Source organism: Carassius gibelio, chromosome B19 (assembly GCF_023724105.1).
Source record: "Carassius gibelio isolate Cgi1373 ecotype wild population from Czech Republic chromosome B19, carGib1.2-hapl.c, whole genome shotgun sequence".
NCBI lineage: Eukaryota > Metazoa > Chordata > Actinopteri > Cypriniformes > Cyprinidae > Carassius > Carassius gibelio.
The window spans coordinates 4,816,176-4,835,751 of record NC_068414.1 but is presented as its reverse complement, the minus strand read 5'-3'; the positions used below and the strand labels follow the sequence as shown (position 1 = coordinate 4,835,751).

The 19,576-nt window shown below is 46.7% G+C and overlaps 6 non-coding genes across 6 annotated transcripts; all 6 read left to right on the top strand.

The window, feature by feature from the left end:
• Window positions 1–230: 230 nt before the first annotated feature.
• Window positions 231–345, top strand: LOC127980666 (U5 spliceosomal RNA). The gene has a single exon (XR_008159679.1). It is a non-coding gene; the product is annotated as a U5 spliceosomal RNA (small nuclear RNA).
• A 1,389-nt stretch (window positions 346–1,734) lies between these two features.
• Window positions 1,735–1,849, top strand: LOC127980665 (U5 spliceosomal RNA). Its single transcript, XR_008159678.1, has one exon. It is a non-coding gene; the product is annotated as a U5 spliceosomal RNA (small nuclear RNA).
• A 7,696-nt stretch (window positions 1,850–9,545) lies between these two features.
• Window positions 9,546–9,661, top strand: LOC127979979 (U5 spliceosomal RNA). Its single transcript, XR_008159022.1, has one exon. It is a non-coding gene; the product is annotated as a U5 spliceosomal RNA (small nuclear RNA).
• Window positions 9,662–11,570: 1,909 nt separating this feature from the next.
• LOC127980664 (U5 spliceosomal RNA) lies at window positions 11,571–11,685 on the top strand. The gene has a single exon (XR_008159677.1). It is a non-coding gene; the product is annotated as a U5 spliceosomal RNA (small nuclear RNA).
• Window positions 11,686–14,736: 3,051 nt separating this feature from the next.
• LOC127980663 (U5 spliceosomal RNA) lies at window positions 14,737–14,851 on the top strand. The gene has a single exon (XR_008159676.1). It is a non-coding gene; the product is annotated as a U5 spliceosomal RNA (small nuclear RNA).
• A 3,464-nt stretch (window positions 14,852–18,315) lies between these two features.
• Window positions 18,316–18,387, top strand: trnag-ucc (transfer RNA glycine (anticodon UCC)). The gene has a single exon. It is a non-coding gene; the product is annotated as a tRNA-Gly (tRNA).
• The last annotated feature ends 1,189 nt before the right edge of the window (window positions 18,388–19,576 follow it).

Below are 19,576 nucleotides of genomic sequence, written 5' to 3'. Positions count from 1 at the left end.
ATAAGATTTTATCCAACTTTTCAGATAGAGGCATGAGAAAGAGATTGCCTTGATTGGGCTTTTGGTTATTGGTGGACCGAGAGGACTTTTTTGAGTTTTACTCCTCCCTTTTGGAGTGGGGGGGGGGTGCTGACGAAACACATGTGGGCAGGCATTGTCACCCTTGATGACCCTTGGCGAGCGTAGTAGTTTAACAGAGGCAGCGCACAGGCCCGAGGGTTTGGAGACACAGCTCGAGTTTCTCTTCATTGTCGCATAAATCTTTCGCCTTTTACTAAAGATTTCCGTGGAGGGGAACTTTTGCGAGTGACCTGTATTTTTGGGTGCTCTGCTCACAGCAGAGCTACATCGAAATGTCAAGAGCAGAATCAGTTTGACCGTCCGGCAGCATGCTGCGAGAGGGCTTGCCACTGGTCATCGTCTGAATAGGCACTCTCTGCGTTTGACCACTTCGTGTTTATTTAGCCGGATGGGAAGGCAGCGCTTTCTTGTACGTGACGGGATGCAAATTCTTGAAGGCTCTCTTTAGTGACGGGTCCAAACAAAGATCTCATCTGCTCCTCTAGCCCTATCGGCGACTCGTGCACTTCGAGCCTTCTTAGTGACGGCGCAAGTTGCTGACTGCTGACTGCGTTGGTGGTATAGTGGTGAGCATAGCTGCCTTCCAAGCAGTTGACCCGGATTCGATTCCCGGCCAACGCATGTCCTTTGGCTCGGGCTGACGTCGAAGCAGAACTCCCTCTGTGACCTGTGCCTCCACCCAAAACTTTTGGATGGAATAATTTCGGATGGACCCATCATTAGCTGAAGTCGCATAACACTTGCAACACTACCCGTAGCAGGGGTCATTGTTTGGACTCTTTTTTTTTTTTTTTTTTTTTTTTTAATTGCGCTTTAAACAAAAAGTATTGTGTCAATGCAACTGAACAACATTTATTAGGAACACAGTGCGTCAAAAAGCAAAATGACAGTTAAAGGCATTTCGTTATTGAACTCTTTGATGACATCATTCAGCTAAGTTCAGTTTAAATAGTATCTGTGCAATAATTTGCAATCAAGTCAACGATATCGCTGTACATGAAGTGTCCCCAGCTCCGCCTGCCAGAAGCGACAGAGGGAAGAAACCAAAACTCGATCGGTGAAAGGATGGAGAAAAAACCCGGTGAGAAACCAGGCTCAGTCGGGGAGACAGTTCTCCCCTTGTCAGACGAAACCAGTAGATCAGCTCCAGGCTGCAGGAATGTCAGACTGTGCAGAAGAATCATCTGTTTCCTGTGGTCTTGTCCAGGTGGTCTTTACAGGGGATTTGTATCTGCGGCTCATCTAGTTGTCACGGTCTCCGCTGTGTTTCTGGGCCATAGAGGTCCTTTCTAGGTGTTGATCCACCATCTTCTCTGGATACGGACTGGATCCGATTGACTGAAGCGGATACAGACTGGATCTGGTGGCTACGGTGACCTCGGAATAAGGGATTTCTTTAAAAGACTTTTTTTTTCATATAAGATTTTATCCAACTTTTCAGATAGAGGCATGAGAAAGAGATTGCCTTGATTGGGCTTTTGGTTATTGGTGGACCGAGAGGACTTTTTTGAGTTTTACTCCTCCCTTTTGGAGTGGGGGGGGGGGGGGGGTGCTGACGAAACACATGTGGGCAGGCATTGTCACCCTTGATGACCCTTGGCGAGCGTAGTAGTTTAACAGAGGCAGCGCACAGGCCCGAGGGTTTGGAGACACAGCTCGAGTTTCTCTTCATTGTCGCATAAATCTTTCGCCTTTTACTAAAGATTTCCGTGGAGGGGAACTTTTGCGAGTGACCTGTATTTTTGGGTGCTCTGCTCACAGCAGAGCTACATCGAAATGTCAAGAGCAGAATCAGTTTGACCGTCCGGCAGCATGCTGCGAGAGGGCTTGCCACTGGTCATCGTCTGAATAGGCACTCTCTGCGTTTGACCACTTCGTGTTTATTTAGCCGGATGGGAAGGCAGCGCTTTCTTGTACGTGACGGGATGCAAATTCTTGAAGGCTCTCTTTAGTGACGGGTCCAAACAAAGATCTCATCTGCTCCTCTAGCCCTATCGGCGACTCGTGCACTTCGAGCCTTCTTAGTGACGGCGCAAGTTGCTGACTGCTGACTGCGTTGGTGGTATAGTGGTGAGCATAGCTGCCTTCCAAGCAGTTGACCCGGATTCGATTCCCGGCCAACGCATGTCCTTTGGCTCGGGCTGACGTCGAAGCAGAACTCCCTCTGTGACCTGTGCCTCCACCCAAAACTTTTGGATGGAATAATTTCGGATGGACCCATCATTAGCTGAAGTCGCATAACACTTGCAACACTACCCGTAGCAGGGGTCATTGTTTGGACTCTTTTTTTTTTTTTTTTTTTTTTTTTTAATTGCGCTTTAAACAAAAAGTATTGTGTCAATGCAACTGAACAACATTTATTAGGAACACAGTGCGTCAAAAAGCAAAATGACAGTTAAAGGCATTTCGTTATTGAACTCTTTGATGACATCATTCAGCTAAGTTCAGTTTAAATAGTATCTGTGCAATAATTTGCAATCAAGTCAACGATATCGCTGTACATGAAGTGTCCCCAGCTCCGCCTGCCAGAAGCGACAGAGGGAAGAAACCAAAACTCGATCGGTGAAAGGATGGAGAAAAAACCCGGTGAGAAACCAGGCTCAGTCGGGGAGACAGTTCTCCCCTTGTCAGACGAAACCAGTAGATCAGCTCCAGGCTGCAGGAATGTCAGACTGTGCAGAAGAATCATCTGTTTCCTGTGGTCTTGTCCAGGTGGTCTTTACAGGGGATTTGTATCTGCGGCTCATCTAGTTGTCACGGTCTCCGCTGTGTTTCTGGGCCATAGAGGTCCTTTCTAGGTGTTGATCCACCATCTTCTCTGGATACGGACTGGATCCGGGTGACTGAAGCGGATACAGACTGGATTTGGTGGCTACGGTGACCTCGGAATAAGGGATTTCTTTAAAATACTTTTTTTTTCATATAAGATTTTATCCAACTTTTCAGATAGAGGCATGAGAAAGAGATTGCCTTGATTGGGCTTTTGGTTATTATAGGCACTCTCTGCGTTTGACCACTTCGTGTTTATTTAGCCGGATGGGAAGGCAGCGCTTTCTTGTACGTGACGGGATGCAAATTCTTGAAGGCTCTCTTTAGTGACGGGTCCAAACAAAGATCTCATCTGCTCCTCTAGCCCTATCGGCGACTCGTGCACTTCGAGCCTTCTTAGTGACGGCGCAAGTTGCTGACTGCTGACTGCGTTGGTGGTATAGTGGGGTGCATAGCTGCCTTCCAAGCAGTTGACCCCGGATTCGATTCCCGGCCAACGCATATCCTTTGGCTCGTGCTGACGTCGAAGCAGAACTCCCTCTGTGACCTGTGCCTCCACCCAAAACTTTTGGATGGAATAATTTCGGATGGACCCATCATTAGCTGAAGTCGCATAACACTTGCAACACTACCGGTAGCAGGGGTCATTGTTTGGACTCTTTTTTTTTTTTTTTTTTTTTTTTTTAATTGCGCTTTAAACAAAAAGTATTGTGTCAATGCAACTGAACAACATTTATTAGGAACACAGTGCGTCAATAAAACTACTGACTTCCGCCTGCGTTGGTGGTATAGTGGTGAGCATAGCTGCCTTCCAAGCAGTTGACCCGGATTCGATTCCCGGCCAACGCATGTCCTTTGGCTCGGGCTGACGTCGAAGCAGAACTCCCTCTGTGACCTGTGCCTCCACCCAAAACTTTTGGATGGAATAATTTCGGATGGACCCATCATTAGCTGAAGTCGCATAACACTTGCAACACTACCCGTAGCAGGGGTCATTGTTTGGACTCTTTTTTTTTTTTTTTTTTTTTTTTAATTGCGCTTTAAACAAAAAGTATTGTGTCAATGCAACTGAACAACATTTATTAGGAACACAGTGCGTCAAAAAGCAAAATGACAGTTAAAGGCATTTCGTTATTGAACTCTTTGATGACATCATTCAGCTAAGTTCAGTTTAAATAGTATCTGTGCAATAATTTGCAATCAAGTCAACGATATCGCTGTACATGAAGTGTCCCCAGCTCCGCCTGCCAGAAGCGACAGAGGGAAGAAACCAAAACTCGATCGGTGAAAGGATGGAGAAAAAACCCGGTGAGAAACCAGGCTCAGTCGGGGAGACAGTTCTCCCCTTGTCAGACGAAACCAGTAGATCAGCTCCAGGCTGCAGGAATGTCAGACTGTGCAGAAGAATCATCTGTTTCCTGTGGTCTTGTCCAGGTGGTCTTTACAGGGGATTTGTATCTGCGGCTCATCTAGTTGTCACGGTCTCCGCTGTGTTTCTGGGCCATAGAGGTCCTTTCTAGGTGTTGATCCACCATCTTCTCTGGATACGGACTGGATCCGGGTGACTGAAGCGGATACAGACTGGATCTGGTGGCTACGGTGACCTCGGAATAAGGGATTTCTTTAAAAGACTTTTTTTTTCATATAAGATTTTATCCAACTTTTCAGATAGAGGCATTAGAAAGAGATTGCCTTGATTGGGCTTTTGGTTATTATAGGCACTCTCTGCGTTTGACCACTTCGTGTTTATTTAGCCGGATGGGAAGGCAGCGCTTTCTTGTACGTGACGGGATGCAAATTCTTGAAGGCTCTCTTTAGTGACGGGTCCAAACAAAGATCTCATCTGCTCCTCTAGCCCTATCGGCGACTCGTGCACTTCGAGCCTTCTTAGTGACGGCGCAAGTTGCTGACTGCGTTGGTGGTATAGTGGTGAGCATAGCTGTCTTCCAAGCAGTTGACCCCGGATTCGATTCTCGGCCAACGCATATGCTTTGGCTCGGGCTGACGTCGAAGCAGAACTCCCTCTGTGACCTGTGCCTCCACCCAAAACTTTTGGATGGAATAATTTCGGATGGACCCATCATTAGCTGAAGTCGCATAACACTTGCAACACTACCGGTAGCAGGGGTCATTGTTTGGACTCTGTTTTTTTTTTTTTTTTTTTTTAATTGCGCTTTAAACAAAAAGTATTGTGTCAATGCAACTGAACAACATTTATTAGGAACACAGTGCGTCAATAAAGCTACTGACTTCCGCCTGCGTTGGTGGTATAGTGGTGAGCATAGCTGCCTTCCAAGCAGTTGACCCGGGTTCGATTCCCGGCCAACGCATGTCCTTTGGCTCGGGCTGACGTCGAAGCAGAACTCCTTCTGTGACCTGCGACTCCAACCAAACTTTTTGGATGGATCATTCGGAAGACGAAAAGAACCAGCTCTCCCCGTCGGGGAATCGAACCCCGGTCTTCCGCGTGACAGGCGGAGATACTGTCCACTATACTAACGAGGAGCCGTGCATGCTGCCGTTTCCCCCCCAACTGACGGCACTGCACTGACATAACTAAACAATGCATGGCTTCTTCTGACGCAGACCCAGCCCTAGCACCGTAAAATTTCTGATGGACCCATCATTAGCTGAAGTCGCATAACACTTGGAACACTACCCGTAGCAGGGGTCATTGTTTGGACTCTTTTTTTTTTTTTTTTTTTTTTTAAATTGCGCTTTAAACAAAAAGTATTGCGTCAATGCAACTGAACAACATTAATTAGGAACACAGTGCGTCAAAAAGCAAAATGACAGTTAAAGGCATTTCGTTATTGAACTCTTTGATGACATCATTCAGCTAAGTTCAGTTTAAATAGTATCTGTGCAATAATTTGCAATCAAGTCAACGATATCGCTGTACATGAAGTGTCCCCAGCTCCGCCTGCCAGAAGCGACAGAGGGAAGAAACCAAAACTCGATCGGTGAAAGGATGGAGAAAAAACCCGGTGAGAAACCAGGCTCAGTCGGGGAGACAGTTCTCCCCTTGTCAGACGAAACCAGTAGATCAGCTCCAGGCTGCAGGAATGTCAGACTGTGCAGAAGAATCATCTGTTTCCTGTGGTCTTGTCCAGGTGGTCTTTACAGGGGATTTGTATCTGCGGCTCATCTAGTTGTCACGGTCTCCGCTGTGTTTCTGGGCCATAGAGGTCCTTTCTAGGTGTTGATCCACCATCTTCTCTGGATACGGACTGGATCCGGGTGACTGAAGCGGATACAGACTGGATTTGGTGGCTACGGTGACCTCGGAATAAGGGATTTCTTTAAAATACTTTTTTTTTCATATAAGATTTTATCCAACTTTTCAGATAGAGGCATGAGAAAGAGATTGCCTTGATTGGGCTTTTGGTTATTATAGGCACTCTCTGCGTTTGACCACTTCGTGTTTATTTAGCCGGATGGGAAGGCAGCGCTTTCTTGTACGTGACGGGATGCAAATTCTTGAAGGCTCTCTTTAGTGACGGGTCCAAACAAAGATCTCATCTGCTCCTCTAGCCCTATCGGCGACTCGTGCACTTCGAGCCTTCTTAGTGACGGCGCAAGTTGCTGACTGCTGACTGCGTTGGTGGTATAGTGGGGTGCATAGCTGCCTTCCAAGCAGTTGACCCCGGATTCGATTCCCGGCCAACGCATATCCTTTGGCTCGTGCTGACGTCGAAGCAGAACTCCCTCTGTGACCTGTGCCTCCACCCAAAACTTTTGGATGGAATAATTTCGGATGGACCCATCATTAGCTGAAGTCGCATAACACTTGCAACACTACCGGTAGCAGGGGTCATTGTTTGGACTCTTTTTTTTTTTTTTTTTTTTTTTTTTAATTGCGCTTTAAACAAAAAGTATTGTGTCAATGCAACTGAACAACATTTATTAGGAACACAGTGCGTCAATAAAACTACTGACTTCCGCCTGCGTTGGTGGTATAGTGGTGAGCATAGCTGCCTTCCAAGCAGTTGACCCGGATTCGATTCCCGGCCAACGCATGTCCTTTGGCTCGGGCTGACGTCGAAGCAGAACTCCCTCTGTGACCTGTGCCTCCACCCAAAACTTTTGGATGGAATAATTTCGGATGGACCCATCATTAGCTGAAGTCGCATAACACTTGCAACACTACCCGTAGCAGGGGTCATTGTTTGGACTCTTTTTTTTTTTTTTTTTTTTTTTTTAATTGCGCTTTAAACAAAAAGTATTGTGTCAATGCAACTGAACAACATTTATTAGGAACACAGTGCGTCAAAAAGCAAAATGACAGTTAAAGGCATTTCGTTATTGAACTCTTTGATGACATCATTCAGCTAAGTTCAGTTTAAATAGTATCTGTGCAATAATTTGCAATCAAGTCAACGATATCGCTGTACATGAAGTGTCCCCAGCTCCGCCTGCCAGAAGCGACAGAGGGAAGAAACCAAAACTCGATCGGTGAAAGGATGGAGAAAAAACCCGGTGAGAAACCAGGCTCAGTCGGGGAGACAGTTCTCCCCTTGTCAGACGAAACCAGTAGATCAGCTCCAGGCTGCAGGAATGTCAGACTGTGCAGAAGAATCATCTGTTTCCTGTGGTCTTGTCCAGGTGGTCTTTACAGGGGATTTGTATCTGCGGCTCATCTAGTTGTCACGGTCTCCGCTGTGTTTCTGGGCCATAGAGGTCCTTTCTAGGTGTTGATCCACCATCTTCTCTGGATACGGACTGGATCCGGGTGACTGAAGCGGATACAGACTGGATCTGGTGGCTACGGTGACCTCGGAATAAGGGATTTCTTTAAAAGACTTTTTTTTTCATATAAGATTTTATCCAACTTTTCAGATAGAGGCATGAGAAAGAGATTGCCTTGATTGGGCTTTTGGTTATTATAGGCACTCTCTGCGTTTGACCACTTCGTGTTTATTTAGCCGGATGGGAAGGCAGCGCTTTCTTGTACGTGACGGGATGCAAATTCTTGAAGGCTCTCTTTAGTGACGGGTCCAAACAAAGATCTCATCTGCTCCTCTAGCCCTATCGGCGACTCGTGCACTTCGAGCCTTCTTAGTGACGGCGCAAGTTGCTGACTGCGTTGGTGGTATAGTGGTGAGCATAGCTGTCTTCCAAGCAGTTGACCCCGGATTCGATTCTCGGCCAACGCATATGCTTTGGCTCGGGCTGACGTCGAAGCAGAACTCCCTCTGTGACCTGTGCCTCCACCCAAAACTTTTGGATGGAATAATTTCGGATGGACCCATCATTAGCTGAAGTCGCATAACACTTGCAACACTACCGGTAGCAGGGGTCATTGTTTGGACTCTTTTTTTTTTTTTTTTTTTTTTTAATTGCGCTTTAAACAAAAAGTATTGTGTCAATGCAACTGAACAACATTTATTAGGAACACAGTGCGTCAATAAAGCTACTGACTTCCGCCTGCGTTGGTGGTATAGTGGTGAGCATAGCTGCCTTCCAAGCAGTTGACCCGGGTTCGATTCCCGGCCAACGCATGTCCTTTGGCTCGGGCTGACGTCGAAGCAGAACTCCTTCTGTGACCTGCGACTCCAACCAAACTTTTTGGATGGATCATTCGGAAGACGAAAAGAACCAGCTCTCCCCGTCGGGGAATCGAACCCCGGTCTTCCGCGTGACAGGCGGAGATACTGTCCACTATACTAACGAGGAGCCGTGCATGCTGCCGTTTCCCCCCCAACTGACGGCACTGCACTGACATAACTAAACAATGCATGGCTTCTTCTGACGCAGACCCAGCCCTAGCACCGTAAAATTTCTGATGGACCCATCATTAGCTGAAGTCGCATAACACTTGGAACACTACCCGTAGCAGGGGTCATTGTTTGGACTCTTTTTTTTTTTTTTTTTTTTTTTAAATTGCGCTTTAAACAAAAAGTATTGCGTCAATGCAACTGAACAACATTAATTAGGAACACAGTGCGTCAAAAAGCAAAATGACAGTTAAAGGCATTTCGTTATTGAACTCTTTGATGACATCATTCAGCTAAGTTCAGTTTAAATAGTATCTGTGCAATAATTTGCAATCAAGTCAACGATATCGCTGTACATGAAGTGTCCCCAGCTCCGCCTGCCAGAAGCGACAGAGGGAAGAAACCAAAACTCGATCGGTGAAAGGATGGAGAAAAAACCCGGTGAGAAACCAGGCTCAGTCGGGGAGACAGTTCTCCCCTTGTCAGACGAAACCAGTAGATCAGCTCCAGGCTGCAGGAATGTCAGACTGTGCAGAAGAATCATCTGTTTCCTGTGGTCTTGTCCAGGTGGTCTTTACAGGGGATTTGTATCTGCGGCTCATCTAGTTGTCACGGTCTCCGCTGTGTTTCTGGGCCATAGAGGTCCTTTCTAGGTGTTGATCCACCATCTTCTCTGGATACGGACTGGATCTGGTGGCTACGGTGACCTCGGAATAAGGGATTTCTTTAAAAGACTTTTTTTTTCATATAAGATTTTATCCAACTTTTCAGATAGAGGCATGAGAAAGAGATTGCCTTGATTGGGCTTTTGGTTATTGGTGGACTGAGAGGACTTTTTTGAGTTTTACTCCTCCCTTTTGGAGTAGGGGGGGGGGGTGCTGACGAAACACATGTGGGCAGGCATTGTCACCCTTGATGACCCTTGGCGAGCGTAGTAGTTTAACAGAGGCAGCGCACAGGCCCGAGGGTTTGGAGACACAACTCGAGTTTCTCTTCATTGTCGCATAAATCTTTCGCCTTTTACTAAAGATTTCCGTGGAGGGGAACTTTTGCGAGTGACCTGTATTTTTGGGTGCTCTGCTCACAGCAGAGCTACATCGAAATGTCAAGAGCAGAATCAGTTTGACCGTCCGGCAGCATGCTGCGAGAGGGCTTGCCACTGGTCATCGTCTGAATATGCACTCTCTGCGTTTGACCACTTCGTGTTTATTTAGCCGGATGGGAAGGCAGCGCTTTCTTGTACGTGACGGGATGCAAATTCTTGAAGGCTCTCTTTAGTGACGGGTCCAAACAAAGATCTCATCTGCTCCTCTAGCCCTATCGGCGACTCGTGCACTTCGAGCCTTCTTAGTGACGGCGCAAGTTGCTGACTGCTGACTGCGTTGGTGGTATAGTGGTGAGCATAGCTGCCTTCCAAGCAGTTGACCCCGGATTCGATTCCCGGCCAACGCATATGCTTTGGCTCGGGCTGACGTCGAAGCAGAACTCCCTCTGTGACCTGTGCCTCCACCCAAAACTTTTGGATGGAATAATTTCGGATGGACCCATCATTAGCTGAAGTCGCATAACACTTGCAACACTACCGGTAGCAGGGGTCATTGTTTGGACTCTTTTTTTTTTTTTTTTTTTTTTTTTTTTTTTTTTAATTGCGCTTTAAACAAAAAGTATTGTGTCAATGCAACTGAACAACATTTATTAGGAACACAGTGCGTCAATAAAGCTACTGACTTCCGCCTGCGTTGGTGGTATAGTGGTGAGCATAGCTGCCTTCCAAGCAGTTGACCCGGGTTCGATTCCCGGCCAACGCATGTCCTTTGGCTCGGGCTGACGTCGAAGCAGAACTCCTTCTGTGACCTGCGACTCCAACCAAACATTTTGGATGGATCATTCGGAAGACGAAAAGAACCAGCTCTCCCCGTCGGGGAATCGAACCCCGGTCTTCCGCGTGACAGGCGGAGATACTGTCCACTATACTAACGAGGAGCTGTGCATGCTGCCGTTTCCCCCCCCAACTGACGGCACTGCACTGACATAACTAAACAATGCATGGCTTCTTCTGACGCAGACCCAGCCCTAGCACCGTAAAATTTCTGATGGACCCATCATTAGCTGAAGTCGCATAACACTTGGAACACTACCCGTAGCAGGGGTCATTGTTTGGACTCTTTTTTTTTTTTTTTTTTTTTTTAAATTGCGCTTTAAACAAAAAGTATTGCGTCAATGCAACTGAACAACATTAATTAGGAACACAGTGCGTCAAAAAGCAAAATGACAGTTAAAGGCATTTCGTTATTGAACTCTTTGATGACATCATTCAGCTAAGTTCAGTTTAAATAGTATCTGTGCAATAATTTGCAATCAAGTCAACGATATCGCTGTACATGAAGTGTCCCCAGCTCCGCCTGCCAGAAGCGACAGAGGCAAGAAACCAAAACTCGATCGGTGAAAGGATGGAGAAAAAACCCGGTGAGAAACCAGGCTCAGTCGGGGAGACAGTTCTCCCCTTGTCAGACGAAACAGGTAGATTAGCTCCAGGCTGCAGGAATGTCAGACTGTGCAGAAGAATCATCTGTTTCCTGTGGTCTTGTCCAGGTGGTCTTTACAGGGGATTTGTATCTGCGGCTCATCTAGTTGTCACGGTCTCCGCTGTGTTTCTGGGCCATAGAGGTCCTTTCTAGGTGTTGATCCACCATCTTCTCTGGATACGGACTGGATCTGGTGGCTACGGTGACCTCGGAATAAGGGATTTCTTTAAAAGACTTTTTTTTTCATATAAGATTTTATCCAACTTTTCAGATAGAGGCATGAGAAAGAGATTGCCTTGATTGGGCTTTTGGTTATTGGTGGACTGAGAGGACTTTTTTGAGTTTTACTCCTCCCTTTTGGAGTAGGGGGGGGGGTGCTGACGAAACACATGTGGGCAGGCATTGTCACCCTTGATGACCCTTGGCGAGCGTAGTAGTTTAACAGAGGCAGCGCACAGGCCCGAGGGTTTGGAGACACAGCTCGAGTTTCTCTTCATTGTCGCATAAATCTTTCGCCTTTTACTAAAGATTTCCGTGGAGGGGAACTTTTGCGAGTGACCTGTATTTTTGGGTGCTCTGCTCACAGCAGAGCTACATCGAAATGTCAAGAGCAGAATCAGTTTGACCGTCCGGCAGCATGCTGCGAGAGGGCTTGCCACTGGTCATCGTCTGAATAGGCACTCTCTGCGTTTGACCACTTCGTGTTTATTTAGCCGGATGGGAAGGCAGCGCTTTCTTGTACGTGACGGGATGCAAATTCTTGAAGGCTCTCTTTAGTGACGGGTCCAAACAAAGATCTCATCTGCTCCTCTAGCCCTATCGGCGACTCGTGCACTTCGAGCCTTCTTAGTGACGGCGCAAGTTGCTGACTGCTGACTGCGTTGGTGGTATAGTGGTGAGCATAGCTGCCTTCCAAGCAGTTGACCCGGATTCGATTCCCGGCCAACGCATGTCCTTTGGCTCGGGCTGACGTCGAAGCAGAACTCCCTCTGTGACCTGTGCCTCCACCCAAAACTTTTGGATGGAATAATTTCGGATGGACCCATCATTAGCTGAAGTCGCATAACACTTGCAACACTACCCGTAGCAGGGGTCATTGTTTGGACTCTTTTTTTTTTTTTTTTTTTTTTTTTAATTGCGCTTTAAACAAAAAGTATTGTGTCAATGCAACTGAACAACATTTATTAGGAACACAGTGCGTCAAAAAGCAAAATGACAGTTAAAGGCATTTCGTTATTGAACTCTTTGATGACATCATTCAGCTAAGTTCAGTTTAAATAGTATCTGTGCAATAATTTGCAATCAAGTCAACGATATCGCTGTACATGAAGTGTCCCCAGCTCCGCCTGCCAGAAGCGACAGAGGGAAGAAACCAAAACTCGATCGGTGAAAGGATGGAGAAAAAACCCGGTGAGAAACCAGGCTCAGTCGGGGAGACAGTTCTCCCCTTGTCAGACGAAACAGGTAGATTAGCTCCAGGCTGCAGGAATGTCAGACTGTGCAGAAGAATCATCTGTTTCCTGTGGTCTTGTCCAGGTGGTCTTTACAGGGGATTTGTATCTGCGGCTCATCTAGTTGTCACGGTCTCCGCTGTGTTTCTGGGCCATAGAGGTCCTTTCTAGGTGTTGATCCACCATCTTCTCTGGATACGGACTGGATCCGGGTGACTGAAGCGGATACAGACTGGATCTGGTGGCTACGGTGACCTCGGAATAAGGGATTTCTTTAAAAGACTTTTTTTTTCATATAAGATTTTATCCAACTTTTCAGATAGAGGCATGAGAAAGAGATTGCCTTGATTGGGCTTTTGGTTATTATAGGCACTCTCTGCGTTTGACCACTTCGTGTTTATTTAGCCGGATGGGAAGGCAGCGCTTTCTTGTACGTGACGGGATGCAAATTCTTGAAGGCTCTCTTTAGTGACGGGTCCAAACAAAGATCTCATCTGCTCCTCTAGCCCTATCGGCGACTCGTGCACTTCGAGCCTTCTTAGTGACGGCGCAAGTTGCTGACTGCTGACTGCGTTGGTGGTATAGTGGTGAGCATAGCTGCCTTCCAAGCAGTTGACCCCGGATTCGATTCCCGGCCAACGCATATGCTTTGGCTCGGGCTGACGTCGAAGCAGAACTCCCTCTGTGACCTGTGCCTCCACCCAAAACTTTTGGATGGAATAATTTCGGATGGACCCATCATTAGCTGAAGTCGCATAACACTTGCAACACTACCGGTAGCAGGGGTCATTGTTTGGACTCTTTTTTTTTTTTTTTTTTTTTTTTTTTTTTTTTAATTGCGCTTTAAACAAAAAGTATTGTGTCAATGCAACTGAACAACATTTATTAGGAACACAGTGCGTCAATAAAGCTACTGACTTCCGCCTGCGTTGGTGGTATAGTGGTGAGCATAGCTGCCTTCCAAGCAGTTGACCCGGGTTCGATTCCCGGCCAACGCATGTCCTTTGGCTCGGGCTGACGTCGAAGCAGAACTCCTTCTGTGACCTGCGACTCCAACCAAACATTTTGGATGGATCATTCGGAAGACGAAAAGAACCAGCTCTCCCCGTCGGGGAATCGAACCCCGGTCTTCCGCGTGACAGGCGGAGATACTGTCCACTATACTAACGAGGAGCTGTGCATGCTGCCGTTTCCCCCCCCAACTGACGGCACTGCACTGACATAACTAAACAATGCATGGCTTCTTCTGACGCAGACCCAGCCCTAGCACCGTAAAATTTCTGATGGACCCATCATTAGCTGAAGTCGCATAACACTTGGAACACTACCCGTAGCAGGGGTCATTGTTTGGACTCTTTTTTTTTTTTTTTTTTTTTTTAAATTGCGCTTTAAACAAAAAGTATTGCGTCAATGCAACTGAACAACATTAATTAGGAACACAGTGCGTCAAAAAGCAAAATGACAGTTAAAGGCATTTCGTTATTGAACTCTTTGATGACATCATTCAGCTAAGTTCAGTTTAAATAGTATCTGTGCAATAATTTGCAATCAAGTCAACGATATCGCTGTACATGAAGTGTCCCCAGCTCCGCCTGCCAGAAGCGACAGAGGCAAGAAACCAAAACTCGATCGGTGAAAGGATGGAGAAAAAACCCGGTGAGAAACCAGGCTCAGTCGGGGAGACAGTTCTCCCCTTGTCAGACGAAACAGGTAGATTAGCTCCAGGCTGCAGGAATGTCAGACTGTGCAGAAGAATCATCTGTTTCCTGTGGTCTTGTCCAGGTGGTCTTTACAGGGGATTTGTATCTGCGGCTCATCTAGTTGTCACGGTCTCCGCTGTGTTTCTGGGCCATAGAGGTCCTTTCTAGGTGTTGATCCACCATCTTCTCTGGATACGGACTGGATCTGGTGGCTACGGTGACCTCGGAATAAGGGATTTCTTTAAAAGACTTTTTTTTTCATATAAGATTTTATCCAACTTTTCAGATAGAGGCATGAGAAAGAGATTGCCTTGATTGGGCTTTTGGTTATTGGTGGACTGAGAGGACTTTTTTGAGTTTTACTCCTCCCTTTTGGAGTAGGGGGGGGGGTGCTGACGAAACACATGTGGGCAGGCATTGTCACCCTTGATGACCCTTGGCGAGCGTAGTAGTTTAACAGAGGCAGCGCACAGGCCCGAGGGTTTGGAGACACAGCTCGAGTTTCTCTTCATTGTCGCATAAATCTTTCGCCTTTTACTAAAGATTTCCGTGGAGGGGAACTTTTGCGAGTGACCTGTATTTTTGGGTGCTCTGCTCACAGCAGAGCTACATCGAAATGTCAAGAGCAGAATCAGTTTGACCGTCCGGCAGCATGCTGCGAGAGGGCTTGCCACTGGTCATCGTCTGAATAGGCACTCTCTGCGTTTGACCACTTCGTGTTTATTTAGCCGGATGGGAAGGCAGCGCTTTCTTGTACGTGACGGGATGCAAATTCTTGAAGGCTCTCTTTAGTGACGGGTCCAAACAAAGATCTCATCTGCTCCTCTAGCCCTATCGGCGACTCGTGCACTTCGAGCCTTCTTAGTGACGGCGCAAGTTGCTGACTGCTGACTGCGTTGGTGGTATAGTGGTGAGCATAGCTGCCTTCCAAGCAGTTGACCCGGATTCGATTCCCGGCCAACGCATGTCCTTTGGCTCGGGCTGACGTCGAAGCAGAACTCCCTCTGTGACCTGTGCCTCCACCCAAAACTTTTGGATGGAATAATTTCGGATGGACCCATCATTAGCTGAAGTCGCATAACACTTGCAACACTACCCGTAGCAGGGGTCATTGTTTGGACTCTTTTTTTTTTTTTTTTTTTTTTTTTAATTGCGCTTTAAACAAAAAGTATTGTGTCAATGCAACTGAACAACATTTATTAGGAACACAGTGCGTCAAAAAGCAAAATGACAGTTAAAGGCATTTCGTTATTGAACTCTTTGATGACATCATTCAGCTAAGTTCAGTTTAAATAGTATCTGTGCAATAATTTGCAATCAAGTCAACGATATCGCTGTACATGAAGTGTCCCCAGCTCCGCCTGCCAGAAGCGACAGAGGGAAGAAACCAAAACTCGATCGGTGAAAGGATGGAGAAAAAACCCGGTGAGAAACCAGGCTCAGTCGGGGAGACAGTTCTCCCCTTGTCAGACGAAACAGGTAGATTAGCTCCAGGCTGCAGGAATGTCAGACTGTGCAGAAGAATCATCTGTTTCCTGTGGTCTTGTCCAGGTGGTCTTTACAGGGGATTTGTATCTGCGGCTCATCTAGTTGTCACGGTCTCCGCTGTGTTTCTGGGCCATAGAGGTCCTTTCTAGGTGTTGATCCACCATCTTCTCTGGATACGGACTGGATCCGGGTGACTGAAGCGGATACAGACTGGATCTGGTGGCTACGGTGACCTCGGAATAAGGGATTTCTTTAAAAGACTTTTTTTTTCATATAAGATTTTATCCAACTTTTCAGATAGAGGCATGAGAAAGAGATTGCCTTGATTGGGCTTTTGGTTATTATAGGCACTCTCTGCGTTTGACCACTTCGTGTTTATTTAGCCGGATGGGAAGGCAGCGCTTTCTTGTACGTGACGGGATGCAAATTCTTGAAGGCTCTCTTTAGTGACGGGTCCAAACAAAGATCTCATCTGCTCCTCTAGCCCTATCGGCGACTCGTGCACTTCGAGCCTTCTTAGTGACGGCGCAAGTTGCTGACTGCTGACTGCGTTGGTGGTATAGTGGTGAGCATAGCTGCCTTCCAAGCAGTTGACCCCGGATTCGATTCCCGGCCAACGCATATGCTTTGGCTCGGGCTGACGTCGAAGCAGAACTCCCTCTGTGACCTGTGCCTCCACCCAAAACTTTTGGATGGAATAATTTCGGATGGACCCATCATTAGCTGAAGTCGCATAACACTTGCAACACTACCGGTAGCAGGGGTCATTGTTTGGACTCTTTTTTTTTTTTTTTTTTTTTTTTTTAATTGCGCTTTAAACAAAAAGTATTGTGTCAATGCAACTGAACAACATTTATTAGGAACACAGTGCGTCAATAAAGCTACTGACTTCCGCCTGCGTTGGTGGTATAGTGGTGAGCATAGCTGCCTTCCAAGCAGTTGACCCGGGTTCGATTCCCGGCCAACGCATGTCCTTTGGCTCGGGCTGACGTCGAAGCAGAACTCCTTCTGTGACCTGCGACTCCAACCAAACATTTTGGATGGATCATTCGGAAGACGAAAAGAACCAGCTCTCCCCGTCGGGGAATCGAACCCCGGTCTTCCGCGTGACAGGCGGAGATACTGTCCACTATACTAACGAGGAGCTGTGCATGCTGCCGTTTCCCCCCCAACTGACGGCACTGCACTGACATAACTAAACAATGCATGGCTTCTTCTGACGCAGACCCAGCCCTAGCACCGTAAAATTTCTGATGGACCCATCATTAGCTGAAGTCGCATAACACTTGGAATACTACCCGTAGCAGGGGTCATTGTTTGGACTCTTTTTTTTTTTTTTTTTTTTTTTTTAATTGCGCTTTAAACAAAAAGTATTGTGTCAATGCAACTGAACAACATTTATTAGGAACACAGTGCGTCAAAAAGCAAAATGACAGTTAAAGGCATTTCGTTATTGAACTCTTTGATGACATCATTCAGCTAAGTTCAGTTTAAATAGTATCTGTGCAATAATTTGCAATCAAGTCAACGATATCGCTGTACATGAAGTGTCCCCAGCTCCGCCTGCCAGAAGCGACAGAGGGAAGAAACCAAAACTCGATCGGTGAAAGGATGGAGAAAAAACCCGGTGAGAAACCAGGCTCAGTCGGGGAGACAGTTCTCCCCTTGTCAGACGAAACAGGTAGATTAGCTCCAGGCTGCAGGAATGTCAGACTGTGCAGAAGAATCATCTGTTTCCTGTGGTCTTGTCCAGGTGGTCTTTACAGGGGATTTGTATCTGCGGCTCATCTAGTTGTCACGGTCTCCGCTGTGTTTCTGGGCCATAGAGGTCCTTTCCAGGTGTTGATCCACCATCTTCTCTGGATACGGACTGGATCCGGGTGACTGAAGCGGATACAGACTGGATCTGGTGGCTACGGTGACCTCGGAATAAGGGATTTCTTTAAAAGACTTTTTTTTTCATTTAAGATTTTATCCAACTTTTCAGATAGAGGCATGAGAAAGAGATTGCCTTGATTGGGCTTTTGGTTATTATAGGCACTCTCTGCGTTTGACCACTTCGTGTTTATTTAGCCGGATGGGAAGGCAGCGCTTTCTTGTACGTGACGGGATGCAAATTCTTGAAGGCTCTCTTTAGTGACGGGTCCAAACAAAGATCTCATCTGCTCCTCTAGCCCTATCGGCGACTCGTGCACTTCGAGCCTTCTTAGTGACGGCGCAAGTTGCTGACTGCTGACTGCGTTGGTGGTATAGTGGTGAGCATAGCTGCCTTCCAAGCAGTTGACCCCGGATTCGATTCCCGGCCAACGCATATGCTTTGGCTCGGGCTGACGTCGAAGCAGAACTCCCTCTGTGACCTGTGCCTCCACCCAAAACTTTTGGATGGAATAATTTCGGATGGACCCATCATTAGCTGAAGTCGCATAACACTTGCAACACTACCGGTAGCAGGGGTCATTGTTTGGACTCTTTTTTTTTTTTTTTTTTTTTTTAATTGCGCTTTAAACAAAAAGTATTGTGTCAATGCAACTGAACAACATTTATTAGGAACACAGTGCGTCAATAAAGCTACTGACTTCCGCCTGCGTTGGTGGTATAGTGGTGAGCACAACTGCCTTCCAAGCAGTTGACCCGGGTTCGATTCCCGGCCAACGCATGTCCTTTGGCTCGGGCTGACGTCGAAGCAGAACTCCTTCTGTGACCTGCGACTCCAACCAAACATTTTGGATGGATCATTCGGAAGACGAAAAGAACCAGCTCTCCCCGTCGGGGAATCGAACCCCGGTCTTCCGCGTGACAGGCGGAGATACTGTCCACTATACTAACGAGGAGCTGTGCATGCTGCCGTTTCCCCCCCAACTGACGGCACTGCACTGACATAACTAAACAATGCATGGCTTCTTCTGACGCAGACCCAGCCCTAGCACCGTAAAATTTCTGATGGACCCATCATTAGCTGAAGTCGCATAACACTTGGAATACTACCCGTAGCAGGGGTCATTGTTTGGACTCTTTTTTTTTTTTTTTTTTTTTTTAAATTGCGCTTTAAACAAAAAGTATTGCGTCAATGCAACTGAACAACATTAATTAGGAACACAGTGCGTCAAAAAGCAAAATGACAGTTAAAGGCATTTCGTTATTGAACTCTTTGATGACATCATTCAGCTAAGTTCAGTTTAAATAGTATCTGTGCAATAATTTGCAATCAAGTCAACGATATCGCTGTACATGAAGTGTCCCCAGCTCCGCCTGCCAGAAGCGACAGAGGCAAGAAACCAAAACTCGATCGGTGAAAGGATGGAGAAAAAACCCGGTGAGAAACCAGGCTCAGTCGGGGAGACAGTTCTCCCCTTGTCAGACGAAACAGGTAGATTAGCTCCAGGCTGCAGGAATGTCAGACTGTGCAGAAGAATCATCTGTTTCCTGTGGTCTTGTCCAGGTGGTCTTTACAGGGGATTTGTATCTGCGGCTCATCTAGTTGTCACGGTCTCCGCTGTGTTTCTGGGCCATAGAGGTCCTTTCTAGGTGTTGATCCACCATCTTCTCTGGATACGGACTGGATCCGGGTGACTGAAGCGGATACAGACTGGATCTGGTGGCTACGGTGACCTCGGAATAAGGGATTTCTTTAAAAGACTTTTTTTTTCATATAAGATTTTATCCAACTTTTCAGATAGAGGCATGAGAAAGAGATTGCCTTGATTGGGCTTTTGGTTATTATAGGCACTCTCTGCGTTTGACCACTTCGTGTTTATTTAGCCGGATGGGAAGGCAGCGCTTTCTTGTACGTGACGGGATGCAAATTCTTGAAGGCTCTCTTTAGTGACGGGTCCAAACAAAGATCT